Raw genomic sequence first — 23823 nt, 5'->3', positions numbered from 1 at the left:
CAGCCCCCGGACTTCACCTGCCTAAAGCTCGTGGTGGAGTATGTGGACATGAACATGCCAGGCTCACATCTGGAGCACGATGCCCAACTTCTCTTGGCACAGCTGGATCAAATGGAGGTCACCAAGGCAGAGCCAGAGGGTGAGGAAGACTTGGCATGACTGCAGGTGAGCTTGTGAAGGGGACATGGGAAGGTACCCAGAGGTTGGGGTTGAGCCAGGGCTCTGAGTAACTTCAGACCCTCCTGTGGTAGACCACAGTCTGGGAAGACGTCCTGGGGTGGAAATCTTGGGAATGGGCTTCTCTTCGTGGAAGTGGGTGTTTTCCATCATTGGCAAGGCATGAGGAAAGGCAGTCATGTTGGTGAACCTTTCTTCTCTTGCAGCTCCAGAGCCGGGGCCAGCGTCAATTGTAAAAGAAGTCAAGAGCTATCTTTGCCCCAAGAACCGGCTCCTGGACAATCTCCTGGGGAAAATTCTGCTCCTGTATCAGCCCCAGAGCTCCACAGTGCACCACCTATTATGTCATCATCTCCAGCACTGGCATGAGATGGAGAGCTGGCAGGAGAGGTGGATCCCTATCCTGGGCCACCTCCAGAAATGGTTCCCGGACCACCGGCTCCTGCTCCTGCTGCTGCTCCAACCCTGGAGCTTGATGTAACCCAGGTCTTCCCCCAGCTGCATCACCAGCATCAGATGGAGAGTCAGATGGAGAGGTGGATTACCATCCTTAGCCACCTCCAGAGCCGGATACTGGACCACCAGCTGATGTGGATCCTGCTCCTGCTCCACCACAGGAGGTCAACAGAGCTCCAGCTATTCCGTCACAAGCTTTGGCTCTGGCAGCAGATGGATAGGCCACTGGACGTTCAGATTCTTAAGCTGGACCACCACCTGAGCCAGATCCTGGACCACCTTGTATTGCTGATCCCGATCCTGTACCAAGACCGAAGCTCAACAGAGCACCACCTATCCCATCTCCAGATGGAGAGCCCACAGGAGAGCTGGATTTTTGCCCTGGGCAACTTCCAGAACAGACTCAAGGACCACTTCCTGAGTCAAATCCTGCTCTTGCAACAACATTGGAGCTGGGTACAAAACAGGTCCTCCATCACCAAGTCGAGCACTGGCACCCGACAGAGAGCCTGCTGAAAGATCAGATTCTCTCCCTGGGCCAAGACCATAACGAGCTCCTGGAAAGCCTGCTGAGATCCATCATGTGCCTGGACTAACATTGGAGCTCCACAGAATACCATCACTAGCTCCAGCACTGGCAGCAAATGGAGAGCCACCTGGAAGATCGGATTCTGGGCTACATCCAGAACTGGCTCCTCGACCACTGGCTGATGTCTGTCCTGCTCCTGTTCCTCTACCAACACCGCAGCTCAATGTAGCCCACAGCCCTCCATCTCGATCTCTAGCCAGGCACCAGGAGAAGAGCCTGCTGGAGGGGTTGATTCCCATCCTGGGCCACCTACAGAATTCCTTGCTCAACCACCTGCTCCTGCACCAACACCGGAAGTCCTTAGTGCACCAGCTATTTCATCACCAGGTCCAGCAGTGGCACCAGACAAAGAGTCAGCTGGAGGGGCGGATTTCCATCCTGGGCCACCTCTAACTGGCTCATGGACAAACAGCTGATATCGATCCTGCTCCTTCTCCAACACTGGAGCCCCATAGGGTATTAAGTCCTCCACCACTAGCTCTGCCTTTGGCACCAGAGGCGGAGCCACTTGCCATGCCTCCTCCACAGCAGCTCCTCATTCACAGCCAGGGAACATCAGCCTCAGAACCAGACATTTTCTTTTTCTCACATCAGTGGGTGTTTTTTTTTTTTTTTTTGCTTTGTTGTAGTATTTTTCCAGCTGAATTTATACTTTAGAGTTTATACTATATTACCTGGTAGTTTTCTCATTAAATAAAGTTTCGTTTTAATAGCTTGAAAGTATGTAATAGCAGTGGGTTACCTACTATCACAATCCTATTCAACCATCAGGAGTATCTACTCTAGAACACTTTCATTACCACTGGGATGGTTAACGTTATGTGTCAACCTGGGTGGGCCGTGATTCTCAGGGATTTGGCAGAAATTATGTAATCATCCTCCATTTTGTGATCTGATGTGAGCAGCCGATCTGCTGGAAGAGAAATTTCCTTGGGGATATGGCCTGAAAATTAATACATTTTCTGCAGTATGCAGCCATTAATCTGGCCAATGCGCTTTTCTCTATCCCTGTTTTACAGGGCTACCAGAAGCAGTTTGCCTTCAGCTGGTCAGGCCAGCAATACACTTTCACTATTTTATCTCAGGGGTATATCAACTCTCAAGCCCTATTTGATAATTTCGTTCACAGGGAACTTGATCGCTGTTCCCTTCCACAACATGTCACATTGGTCCATTACATAAATGGCATTATGGTGACTGAACCTAGGAAGAAAGAAGTATCAATACTCTAGACTTAGTGGTAAGATATTTGCATGCTACAAAAAAAAAAAAAAAAACTTATTGGTAAGATATTTGCATGCTAGAGGGTGGAAAATTATTCTGACAAAAATCCAGGTGCCTACATCTCAGTGAAAAATCTAGGGCTCCAGTGGTGGGGGGATGTTGAGATATTCCTTGTAAACTGAAAGATAAGTTGATGTATCTGGCCTTTCCTACAACTAAAAAGGAGGCACAACACTTATTGGGCCTCTTTGGATTTTGGAGGCATCATATCCCTCATTTGGGTGTGCTACCCCAGCCTATTTATCAAACGACTTGAAAGGCTGCCAGTTTTGACTAGGAACCACGATAAGAGAAAGCTCCGCAACAGATTCAGGCTGTTGTCGAAGCTGCTCTGCCACTTGGGCCATACGATCTGGGAGATCCAGTGGTTCTGGAAGAGTCAGTGGCAGACAGAGATGCTGTTTGGAGTCCTGTCTGGAGTCATTGTAGGCCCCTATTGTTGAATGACAGTGCAGATCCTTAGGATTTTGTAGCAAAGCCGTGCCATCATCTGCATTTAACAACTCTCCTTTTGAGAAACAGCTTTTGGCTTGTTACAGGACCTTAGTAGAGACCGAACACTTAAGCACGGGACACCAAGTTACCATGCGGCCTGAGTTGCCCATCATGAACTGGGTGTAGTCTGACTTACAGAGCCATAAAATCGGATGTGCTCAGCAGCACTCCAACAGTAAGTGGAAGTCGTATCTATGATATCGGGCCTGAGCAGGATCTGAAGGCTCAAGTAAGTCACATGAGGAAATGGCCCAAATGCCCATGGTCTCCACTCCTGTTACATTACCTGCCTTTTCCTACTCATCTATGGCCTCATGATCTGTTGACTGAGGAAGAGAAAGCTGGTGTCTGGTTTACAGATGTTTCTCTGCATGATATGCGGGCACCATTTGAACATGGACAGTGGTAGCAAAGTACTACAGCCCCTTTCTGGGACCTCCCTGAAGGACACTGGTGAGGGAATAGCCTCTCAATGGACAGGAATTCAATCAGTGCACATGAGTATTCACTTTACGTGGATGGAAAAATGGCCAGATATGCAATTGTGCATGGATTCACGGGTTGTGACCGATAGTTTGACTGGATAGCCAGGGACGTGGAAGGAACATGATTGGAAATTTGAAGCCAAGGAAGTGTGAAGAAATGGCATGTGACAGACCTCTCTGAACAGGCCAAAGAAATGAAGATATCTGTATCTCGTGTGAATGCTCTGACTTACGCAGCGTTCTCTAAAGAAGCAAAACCAGTTAAGTGTATAAAGATGTATATATAGAGAGAGATTTATATCGAGAAAGTGGCTCACACGGTTTTAGAGGCCGTAACACTCCAAGACTGTGGGTCAGGATAGACACCTCTCCTGATTCATGTAGCCTCAGGTGCTGGTGACCCCAAGATCAGCAGGCTGGAGAGCAGGACTGTTGCTCTCAGGCTGTGAAGGTCAACGAATCCCAGGATTGGCAGACAAGACCACAGGTAAACTGCTAGCTCAAGTCCCCAAAACTGGAGGTCGGACGAACAGGACCCAGCTGCAGAGTCCAGAATGAGCAAACCCCTCCGAGCCCTGCCAGAATGTCTGCGCACATTGGATGCAGGACACACATCCAAGGAAACTCCTCTTCAACCAATTGCCTACTCACATCATATGGCACCATGGGGGCAATCACATATCAAATCTCAACAGGCAAGTGACTACAACATAACATGACTGCCAAAACTCTGAGAATCATGGTACAGCCAAGTTAACACATACTCTTAACTATCACAGTTCACCCTTTGTCAACTTGGTACCGGTACACATCTCCTTAAACCATACATAATCTCTGAATAAAGACAATTATAAAGTCATTCTTTTGCCTAACATGATACAATGAACACACATACAACCAAAAATGCACTAGCTCTATTTGCATGTTATATTTTATAACTTGAGAAAACAAAAATATTTGATGCACACATAAAAAGCAGAAAAACTGATAACAGTTACAGTTCTCATTTCCGGAACTGGTCGCGTGAGCGTAAGTGGTATTTAGAACTACCTTCTTTCACCACCCATTCCATATTCCCTTTGGCCTAAGTAAGCACCTCAGCTGGTCTTGGCTCTTTGCCTGGTGGGGTGACCGAAACTATCATTCCTAAAGGGTCTGGGCCATTAGTAGTCATGTTGGAACTCAGTTGCTGTAATTTTCCACTGATTTTAATCAAAGGGCATGTGTGATGGTTAAGATTGCATGTCTCAACATGGCTGGGACATGATTCTCTGTGTTTTGGCAGTTGTATGATGTTGTGGTCACTTCCCTCTTGAAATTTGGTGTGTGATCACCCGTATAATGGAATCCTCTGAGTGGTATCAGTGCAGGTAGGGCCTGTGGTGGCTCACTCCCCGCTCAGCCTTTATCTCTTCACCCTCTGCCACCTACTTCCTTCTGTCCATCTTGCCGAGGCTCTTGGCTTATTCTGGATCCTGCACCTGTCTCTTGTTCATCTGACCTCCAGTTCTTGGGACTGGAGCTAGCAGCTTACCTGCTATCTTGGGATTCATCAACCTTCACAGCCTGTGAGCAGGAGCCCTGCTCTCCAGCCTGCTAATCTTGGGTTTGCCAGCCCCTGTGGCTACATGAATCAGGAGAAGCCTCTATGCTGATCCACCGACTTGCAACTCTACAATCACGTAAGCTGTTTCCTTGATGTAAATCTCTCTATATACATATTTATAAACTTGACTAGTTTTGCTTCTCTAGAGAACCCAGCCTAAGACATTTGGTACCGAGAGTGGTTCTAGGGAAACAAAATTGTAAGGATGAGTTTTCTAAATTAGTTTTCAAGTCTGGTTAGTCTCAAAGATGTTGATGACTCTGCTTTCAGTAGTAAAGAGGGCACTGCTAATCCATAGCATGAGGCAATTTAAGTATGCAAATTATCACCACCAATAGATCGGGCATTGGTGAAAGGCTAGGCTCTGGATGATTGCATATATGATACCTTTCAATAATTTTCTCATAATGAGAAGTATAAGGAAGCTGGTTGGTTGGTCCTACTTTCACTTGACAAACTGGCGAAAGAAAGAGATGCACTCGGGGCTTCAGTGTCAAAGTTCAAGTGCCGCATAAACGACCTCAAAGTATCCACTTGTGCTTTGAAGGAAAGCCTTGTTTCTGTAGTACGAGTGCTGATATTGCCAAAAACCAAACCCGAGTCTTATTGTAAGAGTGGCTGAATTGCAATTCCTCTTCAATTGCCAACTTCGAGAGCTGTCTGAAGCTAAAGTAAGGGCATTGATTGGGAAGAAATGAGATCCTGAAACTTGGGATGGGGACATATGGGCAGATAGTTAGAAAGCTGGAGACACTGAGCCCCTAAATTCCATTTAATCACTCCTGCCAATAGAACCACTTCCATCTGCAGAGATTACATCATGTGTGTCTGCTGCACCACCCTGCCCAGTAAAGGCATTAGCCCCTCCACTTCCATCTAACGAAATTAGCCCTTGCCTAGCTGTCTCTAAAGAGCCCTTGCCTGAGCCATTGCCTGGGGCATCATCTGAGGCAGATGCTTTACAACACAATGCTGAATGTTCTCAAAACAACTCCACACTACTGATTCTGGCTTCTAGACCTATAACTAGATTAAGTCCCACCGAGCCCCAAAGAGATGTAGTAGAAAGTGTGACCCAGGAGGAGGTATGCTACACTTCAACAGAACTGCTTGACTTTTCTAATATGTACAAACAGGAACTTGGGGAATAGGTGTGGGAATGGTTATTCAGGGTTCAGGATAATGCTGCAAGGAACATAAAGATGGATCAGTCTGAGTTTATTGATATGGGTCCACTAAGCACAGATTCTTCATTCAATGTTTCACCTCAAGAAATTAGGGAAAGATCTAATAGTTCATTTGTTTGGGTTGCTAAAGCACGGATTACACAGTGGCCTACACTAAATCAAGTTGAAGTACCAGACCTGCCTTGGTATACTGTAGAAGAAGGTATTCAAAGGCATGCTGAGGTGGATTTATTAGGTTAAACCCACAGACCCACACTTGGAATGCCCAAAAAACACACCTTTTACCACAACTGTTTTTTTTTTTTGGTGAGGAACAAATTTGTGAAGGGAAATCCAGCATCCTTAAAGACTGCTGTGATTGCTATTTTATGTAAATCAGATTTGAGAGTGGGAACTGCCCTAACTGAATTAAGACACCTCGATACAATTGGGTTGATAGGACCCTGTGATAGTAGGGGCCAAGTGGCGGCACTCAATCGAAAAAGACAAGGTGGGCATTGTCCCAGTAATGGACAGCAGAGTCAAAGCAGTAATCAGAATAGTCTGATTCATATGGACTTATGACTACTTAATCACGGTGTCCCTAGGAGTGAAACAGATAGGAAACCTACTAAATATTTACTTGATCTGTAGAATAAGAGATTTCTCAGTTAGGTGAACAGCAGTCTAACTCGAATGGCCCTCCGTCAACTCCCATACTTGAGTGAATTTAAAGACCCACAACCCCTTGAACGAAGGGAAGGCCAAGTCCTCATGAGGAAGGACAGAAATACACTGCCAAAAATGTATACAGTTAATCTCTCTCCTACCCTTCCCCAAAGGGGTCTACAACCTTTTATGAGAGTGACTTTTCATTGGAGAAAAGAAAATAATCAGACTTTTGGGGGGTTACTGGATCCTAGCTCTGAGCTGACACAAATGCCAGGAGACCCAAAACAGCACTGTAGCCCACCAGTCAGAGTGGGACACATACAGAGGTCAGGTTATTAATGGAGTCTTGGCTCATGTTTGTCTCATAGTAGGTCCAATGGGTCCCCAAATCCCCTCATAGTGACTTTTCCCAGTTCCAGAATACATTATTGGAATAGATATACTCAATAACCGGCAGAAACCCCACACTGAATCCCTAACAAATGGAAAAAGAGTCATTTTGGTAGGAAAAGCCAAGTGGAAGCCATTAGAACTACCCCTACATAGGAAAACAGTAAACCAAAAGCAATACTGAATTCCTGGAGAAATTGCAGACATTACTGCCACCAGCAAGGACTTGAAGGATATAGGGGTGGTGCACCACACCACATCCCCATTCATCTCGTCTATTTGGCCTGTGCAAAAATCAGATGGGCCTTGAAGAACAACAGTAGATTATCAAAAACCTAACCAGGTTGTGACTCCAATTGCAGATGCTGTTCCAGATGTAGTTTCATTGCTTGAGCAAATTAATACATGTCCTGGTAACTCGTGTGCAGCTGCTGAACTGGCTAATGCCTTTTTCCCCATGCCTGTTTGGAAGGACCATCAGAAGTCTGTCTTCAGTTGGCAAGGCCAGCAATACACCTTCACTTGCCTACCTCAATGCTCCATGAGCTCTCCAGCCCTATGTCATAATTTAGTCAGCAGGGACCTTGATCATCTTTCCCTTCTATATGATGTCACACTGGTCCACTACATTGATGACATTATGCTGATTGGATCTAGTAAGGAAGAAGTATCAATGACTCTGGACTTATTGGTAAAGCATTTGCCTGCTCCCAAAGAGTGGGAAATTAATCCCACAAAAATTCAGGCACCTTCCACCTCAGTAATATTTTTACGGGTCCAGTGGTATGGGTCATGTCGAGATATTCCTTCTAAAGTGAAGGACAAGTTATTTATTGCACCTGGCTGTTCCCACAACTAAAAAGGAGGCACAATGCCCAGTGGGCCTCTTTGGATTTTAGAGGCAACATATTCTTCATTTAGGTTTGCTACTCTAGCCTATTTATCAAGTGACTCTAAAAGCTGCTAGTTTTGAGTGGGGCCTAGAACAAGAGAAGCCACTCTCCCACTCTGCTGATTCAATGGTGCTTGAAGTGTCAGTGGCAGATAGCGATGCTGTCAGAAGTCCTTGGCAGACCCCTACTGGTGAATTGCAACACAGACCCTTAGGATTTTGGAGCAAAGCCTTGCTATCCTCTGCAGATAACTACTCTCCTTTTGAGAAACAGCTTTTGGCTTGTTATGCGGCCTTAGTAGAGACTGAATGCTTAACCACATGCCACCAAGTCACCATGTGGCCTGAGCTGCCCATTATGAACTGGATGTTGTCTGACCCACAGAGTATGCACAACAGCACTCCATCATTAAATGGAAGTGGTATATACAAGATCGGGCCTGAGCAGGACCTGAAGGCACAAGTTGCATGAGGAAATGTCCCAAATGCCCTTGGCCTCCACTCCTGTCATCTTCCATCTCCTATGGCCTTATGGGGGGTTCCTTATGATCAGTTGACTGGAGAATAGAAAACTTGTGCCTGGTTTACACATGGTTCTGTGCAATATGCAGGCACCACTCAAAAATGGACAGCAGCAGCACTACACCCCTTTTTGGGACCTCCCTGAAGGACAGTGGTGAAGGACAATCCTCCCAAAAGGAAGAAATTCGAGCAGTGCACCTGGTTGTTCACTTTGTCTGGAAGGAGAAATGTCCAGATGTGTAATTGTATACTGATTCAAGGGTTGTGGTCAATGGTTTGGCTGGATGGTCAGGTTCTTGGAAGGAATATGATTGGAAAATTGCAGCCCAGGATTTATGGGGAAGAGGTATGGGGACAGACCTCTCTGAATGAGCCAAAGAAGTAAATATATATGTGCCCTTTGTGAATGCGGACCAGAGCATGACCTCAGCAGAGGGTGATTTTAGCAATCAAGTGGCTAGGATGATGCGTTCTGTGAAAACCAGTCATTCTCTTTCCCCAGCCAGTCACATCATTGCTCAATGAGCTCATGAACAAAGTGGCCATGGTGGCAGAGATGGAGGTTATGCATGGGTCCAGCCACATGGACTTCCACTCACCAAGGCAGACTTGGCAACAGCCAGTGCTAAGTGCCCAGTCTGCCAGCAGAAGAGGTCAATACTGGGTCCTTAATATGGCACCATACCTCAAGGTGTTTAGCAAGCAACCTGGTGGCAAGTTGACTACATTGGACCACTTCCATCATGGAAAGGGCAGCATTTGTTCTTACTGGAATAGATACTTACTCTGATATGGATTTGCCTTCCCTGAGAGCAATGCTGCCAAAACCACCGTCTGTGGGCTTACAGAATGCTTATTCACCATCATTGTTATCCCACACAGCATTGCCTCTGATCAAGAGACTCACTTCACAGCAAATAAAGTATGGCAGTGGGCCCATGGTCATGGAATTCACTGGTCTTACCATGTTCCTCATCATCCTGAAGCAGCTGGCTTGATAGAATGATGGAATGGACTCCTAAAGACACCACTATGCACCAGCTAGGTGACAATACCTTGCAGATTTGGGGTAGTGTTCTCCAGGAGGCTGTATATGCTTTAAACTAGCCTCCAATATATGTTTCTGCTTATCCTCTTATATTCCATGACAGTATCTAGCTGCAAGGGGGGCTGGGAAATGTCATCTCTAGCTGAGTAGCCATGCACCTAACTACTATGGGAGAAGGAGAAAATAGATCTTAATGAACACTTAGCAGTCTCCACTTACAGTCTGAAAAAATTAGTTTAAAAACACATGAGGATTTTCATGGATAGCAAGATAGTGTGAGTTGAAAACAACCTAGGCAGTGAGGCAAATTTGATGTCGGTCGGCATGAATGGCAATGTAGAATCTAGAATGAGAAAAGTGATAGTCCTGTTTTGTCTGTGTTGTTTAGATGCCCTCTTCTTCCCCCCACCCCCTCCCCACACAGCACAGTGTTCAATTCATGGTTACGTTTCAGGAGGGAGAGAGAAAAGTGAGTATATTTAGAGGGAGTAAACAGGATGATGAAAGCCTCAAAATCAGGTCATAAACAGAAAACGCAACAGAGAACCCCTGAGGGAGTAGGAGAGCAGTGGGATGCAGACCCCAAATTCTCATAAAAAGACCAGACTTAATGGTCTGACTGAGACTAGAAGGACCCCGGTGGCCATGGCGCCCAGACCTTCTGTTGGCCCTGGACAGGACCATTCCCAAAGCCAACTCTTCAGACAGGGATTGGACTGGACAATGGGTTGGAGAAGGATGCTTGTGAGGAGGGAACTTCTTGGATCAGGTGGACACTTGAGACTATGTTGGCATCTCCTGCCTGGAGGGGAGATGAGAGGGTAGAGGGGTTAGAAGCTGGCAAAATCGACACAAAAAGAGAGAGTGGAGGGAGGGAGCGGGCTGTCTCATTAAAAAGAGAGAATAATTGGGAGTATGCAGCAAGGTGTATACACGTTTTTGTGTGAGAGACTAACTTGATTTGTAAACTTTCACTTAAAGCAAAATAAAAACTAAAAAAAAGAAAGGTCGGAGGCGGGACCAACATGGCTGACTAGGTAGGAGTTACCGCGGATCCCTCCTGCAACAAAGACTTGAAAAAACAAGTGAATTGATCACATACATGACAATCTAGGAACCCTGACCATCAAACACAGATCTAAAGAGCTGACCTGAGTGACAAGGGAGCAAAAAGCCATGCCTTGAAATAGCGGCTGCTTCTGGAACTGGCGTCCAGTACCACAGCCTCGAGCCCTTGTGGTTCCCTGGTGCCAAGCGGTGGGGCTGATTGCTGCTTACCAAGACGGGGCAAGCACGGGGCACAGCCCTAACCCCTAACACCCTGGGGTAACCTCGGTAGAGATTCAGCCAGCGCAAGCAGGCTGCGCACTGACATGGCTGAAAAGAAGACGAGCAACCACGGGGAAGCAGGGACTGTTTTCAGAGCCTGGAGCCAGCATCCCAGTCAGAAAACCTTGGCGGCGGGCTTTGCACTAAGTGCAGAGGAGCTGAGCACGGCTTCCTGAGACAGCGCAAGCACGGAATGCAGCCCTAGCCCCCTGAAGTAACCTTGGGGGAAACCCAGCCAGCGCATGCAGGCTGCACAATGACGTGGCTGACGGGAAGAGAAATCACTGGGAAGCAGTGACTGGTTTTGGAGCCTGGAGTTCAGCTTCCCAGCCAGGAAACCTTGGCGCTGGGCTTTGGACTAGGAGCAGAGGTGCTGACCATGGCTTCTGAGAGGGCACAAGCACAGAATGGAACGCAGGCCTGACCCTCAGAGACAATCTCGACCAAGCCAGTGCACACAGGCTATACACCCCTCTGGAATCTCAGATAAAACAGTCATCACCAAGCAAGATAAGTAACTTTGTCTATATTGCTGGGTGCTACTCTCTCCCATCTATCTGATCCCTCCCGTCCCTGCCCCAGGCGGCTTCATTAACATTGGAATTTCCTGGGCTAGAGAGTGAAGTGCTCTCCCGGGTTTTTTTTTTTTTTTTTCCTCTAACCCATTCTCCTGGCCTGAGAGAAGCAACTACTAACAGCCCAGGGACAAAAAATCCTTCCCTGACTTCCCTAAACTAAAATGAAAACACAGAACCAGCTCCAGCCAAGCATATAAGACCCATAGTCTTTGGCTTTCATCCCTATAGGGAACAAGGGGCCTATTATAATGCAAAGGCAATTCTGATAGAGATCTGACCGTAATTGTTTTAGCAGAGCACTGGAAAGACAAGTTTTCTAGGTCTGATATCTCTACCTATTAAACAGAGCCCACACTGATCCACAGTAGGGAGCTGAGGGCTGAAGCTCCACCCAAACCACCTAGCCACCTGCCAAAGGGGTCTGAGGATACTGAAAGCTACCAATCTTTACAGGTACAAGTATTGGTGCCTAAGGTACAGCTCCAGAGCCCACCCACCAAAGTGCTTTAGGAATAGAGACACACTTACCTCACTGGCACTTGGGGGAAGGCTGTCAGCATCCTGCCCTCCTTGGAGTGTGACCCCCTGCCGCTACTAGAATCTAGTACACATAACTATCACCACTACTCCTCTAAGTTAATAGGTGACAGTCTACACCACACATTTGGTGACCCAAAATCAGAACACCTAAGCTGATTCTATTCAAGAATAGTGAATGGACTCTTAGGCTTATATATCTGTTAACAGCCCAAAACAGCTGGTAATACGACATAAGTGATTCAAAGGCTACAACAATCAAGACAGCGCAATCTAGTAGCCCATCTACGTACATTGAAAGAAAACAAAACAAGACTCAGTGAGCAAGTATAAACTAATTCATAACAATATCTTATAGATGGCTCAGAGACAGCAGTGGATATCAAATCACATAAAGAAGCAGACTATGATTGCATCTACAAATCCCCAGATAATCAAAATCTTTCTCAAATGAAGATATGATCCTGGAATTGCCAGATGCAGAATATAAAAAACTAATGTACAGAATGCTTCAAGATATCAGGGATGACCTCAAAAATGAAATAAGGCAATCTACAGAAGAAGCCAAGGAACACACTGATAAAGTAGTTGAAGAAATCAAAAAGATTATTCAAGAACATAGTGAAAAAATTAATAAGCTGCAAGAATCCATAGAGAGACAGCATTCAGAAATCCAAAAGATTAACAGTAAAATTACAGAATTAGACAACTCAATAGGAAGTCAGAGGAGCAGAATCAAGCAATTGGAATGCAGAGTGGGGGAGATGGAGGATAAGGTAATTGATGCCTATGGTTGAAGAAAAATCAGATAAAAGAATTAAAAAAAAATGAAGAAACCTTAAGAATCACATGCAACTCTATCAAGAAGGATAACTTGCATGTGATTGGAGTTCCAGAACAGGAAGGGATAACAGAAAATACAGAGAGAATAGCTGAAGATCTGTCAGCAGAAAACTTCCCTGGCATCATGAAAGACGAAAGGATATCTATCCAAGATGCTCATCGAACCCCATATAAGATTCATCCTAAAAGAAAATCACCAAGGAATATTATCATCAAACCTGCCAAAACCAAAGATAAAGAGAAAATTTTAAAAGCAGCCAGGGATAAAAGAAAAGTCACCTACAAAGGAGAATCAGTAAGTTCAGACTACTCAGCAGAAACCATGCAGTCAAGAAGGCAATGGGATGACATATATAGAGCACTGAAAGAGAAAAACTGTCAGCCAAGAATCATATATCCAGCAAAATTCTCTCTCAAGTATGAAGGTGAAATTAAAACATTTACAGATAAACACAAGCTTAGAGAATTTGCAAAAACCAAACCACAGCTACAAGAATTACTAAAGGAAATTCTTTGGTCAGAAAATCAATCATATCAGATACCAATACAAGGTCACAGAACAGAACATCCTGATATCAACTCAAATAGGGAAATCACAGAAACAAAATAAGATTAATTTTAAAAAGAAAAAAATGCTCAAAACATGAACCACTGAAGTCATTATGTAAAAGATTAAAATAATCAAAAAGAGGGACTAAATACAGAAGGCATAGATCTTCCATATGGAGAGGAAAACAGGGCGATATAGGATGATACAAGTTACGTTTTTACTTAGAAAAACACGGGTAAATATTAAGGTAACCACAAAGAGGTCTAAGAATTAAATAATTCAAAATAAAAACCAAGAAAAACATAACAACTCAGCAAACATAAATTCAACTACTATGAAAATGAGGAACACACAATTTACAAAGAAAAACTCAGCACAAAAAAGTAAGTGGAAAAATCAAATTGTCAACAACACACAAAAAAGGCATCAAAATGACAACACTAAACTCATACTTATCTATAATTACACTCAATGTAAATGGACTAAATGCCCCAATAAAGAGACAGAGTCTCAGCTGGATAAAGAAACACGATCCACCTATATACTGCCTACAACAGACAAACCTTAGACTTAGAGATACAAACTAAAACTCAAAGGATGGAAAAAAATATATCAAGCAAACAACAAGCAAAAAAGAGCAGGAGTGGCAATATTAATTTCTGACAAAATAGACTTTAAAGTTAAATCCACCACAAAGGATAAAGAAGGACACTACATAATGATTAAAGGGACAATTTACCAGGAAGATATAACGATATTAAATATTTATGCACCTAAAGACAGGGCTGCAATATACATAAAATAAACTTTAACACAATTGAAAAGTGAGATACACACCTCCACAATTATAGTAGGAGACTTAAACAAACCACTTTCGGAGAAGGATTGGACTTCCAGTAAGAAGCTCAATAGAGACGTGGAAGATCTAATTGCTACAATCAACCAACTTAACCTCAAAGACTTATACAGAACACTCCACCCAACTGCTGCAAAGTATACTTTTTTGTCTAGTGCACATGGAACATTCTCTAGAATACATCACATATTAGGTCATAAAACAAACCTTTGCAGAACCCAAAACACTGAAATATTACAAAGCATCTTCTCAGACCACAAGGCCATAAAACTAGAAGTCAATAACAGAAAAACCAGGGAAAAGAAATCAAATACTTGGAAACCGAACAATATCCTGCTCAGAAGAGACTGCGTTATAGAAGACATTAAGGAGGGAATAAACAAATTCGTAGAATGCAATGAGGATGAAAACACTTCCTAACAAAACCTCTGGGACACAGCAAAAGCAGTGCTCAGAGGTCAATTTATATTGACAAATGCACACATACGTAAAGAAGAAAGAGCCAAAATCAGAGAACTGTCCCTACAACTTGAACAAATAGCGAGCAACAAAAGAATCCATCGGGCACCAGAAGAAAAAAATAATAAAAACTAGAGCTAAACTAAATGAATTAGAGAACAGAAAAACAATTGAAAGAATTAACAAAGCCAAAAGCTGGTTCTTTGAAAAAATTAACAAAATTGATAAACCATTGGCCAGACTGAGTAAAGAAATACAGGAAACAAATAACCTGAATAAGAAATGAGATGGGCCATATCACAACAGACCCAACTGAAATTAAAAGGATCATATCATATTATTACGAAAAATTGTACTCTAACAAATTTGCAAACCTAGAAGAAATGGATGAATTCCTAGAAATACACTACATACCTAAACTAACACAATCAGAAGTAGAACAACTAAACAGACCCATAAAAAAAAAAGATGGAAAATGTAATAAGAAAAACTCCCAACAAAAAAAAAGCCCTGGCCCGGACAGCTTCACTGCAGAGTTCTACCAAGCTTTCAGAGAAGAGTTAACACCACTACTACTGAAGGTATTTCAGAGCATAGAAAAGGACGGAACACTACTAAACTCATTCTATGAAGCCACCGTATCCCTGACACTAAAACCAGGTAAAGACACTACAAAAAAAGAAAATTACAGACCTGTATCCCTCATGAACATAGATGGTAAAATCCTCAACAAAATTCTAAAAAAAAAAACAACATATCAAAAAAATAATCCACGATGACCAAGTGGGATTTATACCAGGCATGCAAGGTTGGTTCAATTAGAAGAACCATTAGTGTAATCCACCATATAAATAAAGCAAAAGACAAAAACCACATGATCTTATCAATTAATGCAGAAAAGGCATTTGACAAAGTCCAACACCCATTCATGATAAAAACTCTCAGCAAAATAAGAATTGAAGGGAAATTTCTCAGCATAATAAAGGGCATTTATATACTGCTGGTGAGAATGTAAAATGGTACAACCACTTTGGAAATCTATCTGGCGTTTCCTTAAAAAGTTAGAAATAGAACTACCATACAACCCAGAAATCCCACTCCTCGGAACATGTCCTAGAGAAAAAAGAGCCTTTACATGAACAGATATATGCACACACATGTTTATTGCAGCACTGTTTACAATAGCAAAAACATGAAAGGACCCAAGGTACCCATCAACGGATGAATGGATAAATAAATTATGGTATATTCACACAATGGAATATTATGCATCGATAAAGAATAGTGAGGAATCTGTGAAACATTTCATAATATGAAGGAACCTGGAAGGCATTATGCTGATTGAAATTAGATGCAAAAGAACAAATATTTATAAGACCACTACTATAAAATCTTGAGAAATACTTTAAACTTAAAAGAACACATTCTTTAGTGGTTACGAGAAGGGGGATGGAGGGAAGGTGGGAGGGGGTTATTTACTGATTAGATGGTAGATAAGAACTACATTAGGTGAAGGGAAGGACAACACTCAATATAGGGAAAGTCAGCTCAACTGGACTGGACCAAAAGCAGTTTCCTGAATAAACTGAATGCTTTGAAGGTCAGTGGAGCAAGGGGCAGGGGTTTGGGGACTATGGCTTCAGGGGACATGTAAGTCATTTGGCAAAATAAATTGTATTAAGAAAACATTCTGCATTCCACTTTGAAGTGTGGCGTATGAGGTCTTAAATGCTAACAAGCAGCCATCTAAGATGCATCAATTTGTCTCAACCCACCTGGATCAAAGGAGAGTGAAGAACACCAGGGTCACAAGGTAATTATGAACCCAAGAGACAGAAAGGGCCACATGAACTAGAGACTTACATTATCCTGAGACCAGAACAACTAGGTGGTGCCCAGCAACAACCGATGACTGCCCTAACAGAGAACACAAGAGAGAACCCCTGAGGGAACAGGAGAACAGTGGGATGCAGACCCCAAATTCTCATAAAAACACCAGACTTAATGGTCTGACTGAGACTAGAAGAATCCCGGCGGTCATGGTCCCCAAACCTTCTGTTGGCCCAGGACAAGAACCATTCCTGAAGATAACTCATCAGACATGGATTGGACTGGACAATGGGTTGGGGAGAGATGCTGATGAGCAGTGAGCTTCTTGTATCAGGTGGACACTTGAGACTATGTTGGCAATTCCTGGCTAGAGGGGAGATGGGAGGGTAGAGGGGGTTAGAAACTGGCAAAATGGCCAGGAAAGGAGAGTCTGGAAGGAGGGAGTGGGCTGACTCATTAGGGGGAGAGTAAGTGGGAGTATGTAGTAAGGTTTATATAAGTTTATATGTGAGAGAGTGACTTGATTTGTAAACATTCACTTAAAGCACAACAAAAATTATCTAAAAAAAAAAAAGTCATAAGCAGATTGGTTGAAGACCTGGGGATTGTTATATTGAAGAGAATGTTTAGGAAATGAAATGGCTGCCTTTGAATGTTTTACGTGCAAAAAGACATAAAGTTTATTCTGTAAAGACTCCAGGAGTAAATATAAGATAACGAGAGGAAGCTAACCAGTAACTAGTTGCCTTCAAGTCAACTCTTGACTCATGGCTCAGAGAAATGTATTTATGCTCATTATAAGAAAAGAAGATTCTAGCAGAGTTGTCCAGAACGATTTACTCCTCAGGTACATTTCGAACTAGAAGAAAAGACCAAAAAAAAAAAAAAAATATATATATATATATATATAAACAGCATTTATTGAGTACCTATTATGTGCTGGACACTATTCAGGCACTTTCACAGATTTGTTGCTTCCAACTCTGAGAGTCTATTGCAGCTCCACATACTTTTCTCCAAACCCTATTTTTTGTGACTCACTGACAAGCCTGCAAAGAACATACATGAGTTAAATTTGTGGGGTAGAACATCCTATGGAGGAAACCCTGGAAGGTGTTGTGTATGTTCAATGTTGTGGGTTCTGTGGCGGATGGAGAAAGTTGGCCAGGGTGCAGAAAGAAGTTATTTTCTGATTCTCAGCGGAAACCTGAGATCTTCCAGAAGGGGTTATATCGTCCTGACCAGCATAGCTTTGTGGTGGCCCTCATGTCTGCCGTATTACCACATTGGTGAGCCTAGAGAATGCTGCCAAGAAGTGTGAGAGGACTGCTTTGAAAGCTCAAATGTCCAGTGTCCTCCACACACCTTCTGTAGGTACTAGTGGGAGACAAGATGCTTTTCCTGATATGAGTTCCTGGTTCTTTACTGGAGTCAACAAGAGTGCTTTGTTATTCCTTGTACCTCTGGATCCAAAGTTCTTAGGGAATAGAGGGGCCCCCAAGTCTGCAATTCACATAAACAAAGTAACAGGAAATGTGCCAGGGTGCAGAAACAAAGACATTTCCCAGAACAATGGGGCAGGGTATCACAAACTAGCCCACAAATATGAAAGTTGTCTTTCAGAAGCAACCAGATGAAACTAGCCCCAGGGACATGAGCAGGACATCTGCCTGTGATTGCTCTGTGACCTTCCACCAGAGGCAGTGAAGGGCTCCAGCTGCAGCTGGGGAATTGAACTCGGGGAGTCAGGGACTGCAAAGGTGCGACACCCCATAATAAGTCTTGCTACGAAACCGAGAGGCCTCCGGGACAGGAGCCATCTTAAAGCCATCTTAGAAAGCAGCTATGTGTGCAGCTTAGTTAACCTATCCTGGCCAAAACTGGGTACTTGCCGGAAAACCCCACCTGTGCCTCTGAATAAACATGAATCTTTCCCCCCAGCCCCCGACTCAAGAATTTTTAAAAGCCTGTGCAAGTCCTTTGTTCTATTTGATGGGGGTGAGTTTTGCCTCGGCCCTCCACATCTCCGCTTGCAATGCTCTTCAATAAAGCTTTGCAAGTGTGGAAAACTCTCCGTGCCTTACCTGCTCATTCTTGACCAGTGAGACACAAGAATCTTATTTAGTTAAAGGTGTAGAGGCTCCAGTAACAGTTCCTGAATCTCCTAAATGTTTCTACTTACTTGTTCCTCTTTAACTGAACACTCACCTGGGTCAATCCTAAGCTCTAGTGTTGTGCCGTTCTATCAGTGTGGACACTAAGTGACAAAGTTTTAGGAAGAAACCCTAAAACTTTAAACCTCCTTGAAGGTTTTGATAAGCTTTAGTGTTTTTTATGGCCTGTAGGTAAGAACTTCCACACTTCCCTGGGAAGTTGGGGGAGAGCTAAGAGATTAAAGTAGAAATGTATTTGGACATATAAAGGTTTTAGTTAAGCTGTGAGGAAGCTGCACAGGGGATGATTTGAGGCCCCTGGAGCCATCAAGTAGCATGACTGACAATACGGTTTGGAGAACAAAGGTGTCCTGTATGAACAGTTTCTCACACTTACCCACACTCCACCTTCCAGCCCTGTCTCTGTGTCTTTTAAATCTAGTACCTCAGATTTGGTCAGATGATAATAGACGCTTGTTATGCCCGAGTGAAAGGTTCCAGAGGGAGGTTGGAAGGGTCTTATAACCCTGAGGAAGAAAAAGGATGTTTACAATCCAGTTCAACCTATCCATCTAAAGAGCTTTAGCCAGCTTTCTCCCAGTTTGCCTAATGGAAAGCACACTTCATCACAGCAGGTGACAATTTTTTCCCAAAAAAACACAGAAGGTAGACTCAAATGAAAAAGGCATATTCTTTCAAGTGACTTCCTAAGGCCCTCTAACCTTTTGTCTTTACTTGTAGTAAGTGCTATCAAATTAGCTGAGAATAACTCTATGTGAGCATCGAAGAGTAGGGGCCTAGCTACAGAAATTAGTGCCTATGGCAATTAGTTTTAAATTGCTGAATGATCTCTCACAGCTGGCGATGGAAAATTCGATGGCCAATAGAAACTGCTCATTAGCACCCCCTTCAAGCAGCACTTGCTATGCACCCTACCTGCCATACCTTACTTATACCTCTGTCAAGAGGAGTGAAACCAAAGAGATGGTGTGTGGGTATGATGTCATTTCTCCTCATTAGGATTATTTCCTTGTTCTAGATAACAACAAAGTGAAATTACTGCTAAAAAATATGAACATTGCAAAGGACCTTGATACATGTTGCTTTACTGCCTTCTTGAAAATTTGTACCAGACCATGACATTGAACTAAAGATGCTCACAGACCCACTGCTGTCTTTGGACTATTTTTCATATTATAGTACCTTAGCATTGTGTATTTCTAAAGCTAGCAGCTCTACTATATTCCTGAATCTTAACACCAGCTCCCATTCTTATAATTTAACCCTAACTTTGATACTTAGAACTCTTCGCCCCACTCACACACTCCTGGGACTGAGAGTACTTGAAAAATTAAGTTTAGAATAAGTCCTTATATGTAAAGCTTCCATTCCAGGATTATACCAGCCTGAGTACATACCCAGTACAGTAGCCATACTCTTGACATGAACTTGGCATGTTCAATGGCAGCATTTTTTTAGTGAAGAAAATAAAGGAAAGACATGTTCCTAAGGAATCTCAGTGTGCTTCCTACAGGAACTTTTAAAAATGTGCTCGTCATTAAAGTATTTGCATTGTCTCTAGTCCCTTGATGCAGAAATAGACAATGGAAAAAAGGACAGACTTTGTTACTCTTATTCATTGCTGTATTTCAGCACCAAAAACAATGCCTGGCACGTAGTAGAAGCTCAATAAATATTGTGAGTGAAATTTTCCTTCTTTTTTTGAGAAGTCTCATGGGGCATTTGTTTGGATGGTCTGTTTTAAGAGTCATAAAAAGGATGCCTATTGGGGTTTCTTCCTCGTTCCATTTTGAGGGAATCAGCCATCCATTTGATACTAGCTGTGCAGTTCCAGGAATCTTGTTTATATAACATGATGTAGCCTTGCTATAGATGATTGACCCAGATATACTTTCTCTCATTTTGGAACTGCACTAAGAGATTTCTATTTGTGACTGTACTGGTCTTTGGAAAGACCTTTCAGGAAGTGGGAGCGAAATCATGGTCTCCTCTAGGTGAAGGTGGAGAGCAGAGAAAGGCCATCTGCGGAAAGATAGAGACAACAGAAAGAAGAGTAAAGGAGAAGTACAGTAAAAATGAGTTAAGAATCCACTGTGTGGATGGTGGAAGAATCCACTGTGTACCCACTAAAATAAAAAATCCAAACCCACTGCTGTAGAGTCTATTCCGACTCATAGCGACCCTATAGGACAGAGTAGAACTGCCCCATACAGTTTCCAAGGAGCGCCTGGTGGATTTGAACTGTCGACCTCTTGGTTAGCAGCTGTAGCACTTAACCACTATGCCACCAGGTTTTCCAAAACCCATTGCCGTCCAGTTGATTTGAACTCATAGTTGACCCTGTAGGACAGAGTAGAACTGCCCCATATGGTTTCCAAGGAGCCCTTGGTGGATTTGAACTGCCAACCTTTTGGTAAGCAGCCGTAGCTCTTAACCGCTATGTCACCAGGGTTTCCGTGTACCCACTGGAATTGCTAAAATAAGAAGGAAAGACAATACCAAGTGTTGACAAAAAGATAGAGCAACTGGAAGTCACTGCTTGTTGAAATGTAAAATGGTACAACCACTTTGGAAAACAGTTTGGCAGTTTCTTACAAAGTTAAATGCACACTTGCCATATAACCCAGAAACCCTACTCCATGTATATTCCCAACATATATATTTCCTCCAAGATACATATGCTGGAATGTTCCCAGCAGCACCATTTTAAATAGTCCCAAATGGGAAACAACTCAAATGTCCAACATTAGTAGCCTGAATAAATGTGGTATATTCATAGAACAAAAGAATTAAGAATGAATGAATCATTGTGACATGTAATGACATGGATGAATCTCACACGTAAAATGCTAAATAAAGAAAGTCAGTGTAAAAAAAATCAAAATTAATGTGTGGTGTTAAATGTCCGGATTGTGGCTAGCCTTGGGGAATAATGAGTGCAGAAATGAGTGAGGGGGGCTTCTGAGGTGCTGGCAATGCTCTGTTTCTTGATCTGGTGCTGGTTACACTGGTGTGTTCAGTTTGTGAAAATTTTTTGAGTTGTGCACCTATGATGTGCACTTTCTGTATGTATTCATATTTCAATAAAACATTTTAAGAAAAAATTTTAAGCTAAAATTTTAAAAATGAGTCTAGAAACAGAGATGAATGCCTGCTAATGTCAGCAGCCTTCCCGAGATTCCATAAGATATCTGTACTGTTGTTTAAAATTCCTTTTCTGGACGTAAGCTATCTTGACTGGGTGTCTTCAGTCTGGGTATCCAGCCATTGATTCCCAAGCCTCTTCCACTGGAGGGAAGCTCTCCTAGTGAGATAGATTTTTGGCCCACAAATATCCCCTTCCTCTCCCCAATCCCGGCCATCTTCCAAAGTAGATGAATCTGTTCTCTGCAGGAAATTAAGTACATATTCATCAAATTGTCTAAGGTTGCAGATGTTTAGTCTCAACTACTGCACCAAGTCCTCTGCTTCCCCAGAAAGGAAGCAGCATTTCTCATTTACCTGGGATAAAAGATGGAGAATGCTGGCGGCCAGATCACCAGACAACACAGTCTTGGGACACACAACATGGGATGTCTTATAGTCAGCCCGGACACTGTGGATTGTGGTTAAAATTGTACTCAGAAGTTTGGTGATTTATCCCCCAGTTCAAATTTTTTTTTATTTTTCACTCCCCTAGATGGTTTCACGAGAAAACAGAAGCCAACTCAGTCCAGTTCCTCCCACACAACTTCAAAAGGACAAACACCTATTCCATGAAGTGGAGGTTATGGAGCGATGAGATACTCGCAGCTCAGTAAAGATTGGACCCTTGGCACTGAGCCCTAATCCTCTCCACATGGCTCATCTACCCAACTCCAATTCAAACCCAGACAACCAAAGTAGGATCTCATCTAGACAGGCTCAGATTTTTCCAACTTCATTCAATACAATAAGTATCATTGTGAAGCCAAAGTTCTGGATTTCAACTCTCTACATCTGTTAATTAGCATCTTATGTGACAGTTCCCTCTGACCTCTCTTCCTGGATTGAATGGATGACTTCACTTGCCTCTAACCACAATGACTAGGACTCGAAGATTATGTCTGCTTGGAAACTAAATTTGGCTTCAGTAGCATCTTTCTGCCTCTGTATGGTTTAGAGATCTGCAGATTTTTTTGTACCAGAAGACAGAAGAGGGAGATCTGGAGATTAGGTGCTTCTAGAAAGTCTGCTTAATGTCAGTGCAAAGGGAGAATTTCATTCATTTACCCAACAGATGTTTATTGAGTACCTGTTATGCACCGTGAATTATCCTATGTACTGAGAATAAGGCCATGAGCAAGACAGATAAAAATCTCCTCACTCATGGGGTTTATATTCTAGAAGGGAGGAGTTAGACAATGAAAAAGTAAAGAGATAAAAAGATAATTGTAGATATCTATAGAGCTATGAGTAAAAGTGAAAAAAATGAGAGAATTGCTAAGACTAAGATGGGAGTGAGCGGCTTTGGTAGGGTGGTAGGAGAAGACCTCTCTGGGGAACATTACATTTAAGCTGAGACTTGAATAATAACAAGATCTGGGGAAAAGAGTATTCTGGACAGAAAAAACAGCAAGCACAAAGGCCTTAAGGTGGGGACAAGCTTAGTTGTTCAGGAACAGAAAGAAGGAATATGTGGCTGGAATGAAAGAGAAAGGGGTTTCAGATGAAGCCAAAGAGCTATGCAGGGGCTAGATCATGTGAGATTGTAGGCTGTGATAAGGAATAAAATTTTCTTGCCAGATGTGGAGAGATGATTCAAATTCTTGGAAAGCCTCAAAGGGAAATAAAATACAGTAGTAATTGTGGGAGACATTGTATAACCTAGTGGTTAGGGGTTTAGGCTCTGGAAACAGAACACTCT

This window comes from Loxodonta africana, chromosome 25, assembly GCF_030014295.1.
Source record: "Loxodonta africana isolate mLoxAfr1 chromosome 25, mLoxAfr1.hap2, whole genome shotgun sequence".
Lineage (NCBI taxonomy): Eukaryota > Metazoa > Chordata > Mammalia > Proboscidea > Elephantidae > Loxodonta > Loxodonta africana.
Note: the sequence above shows the minus strand (reverse complement) of the source record.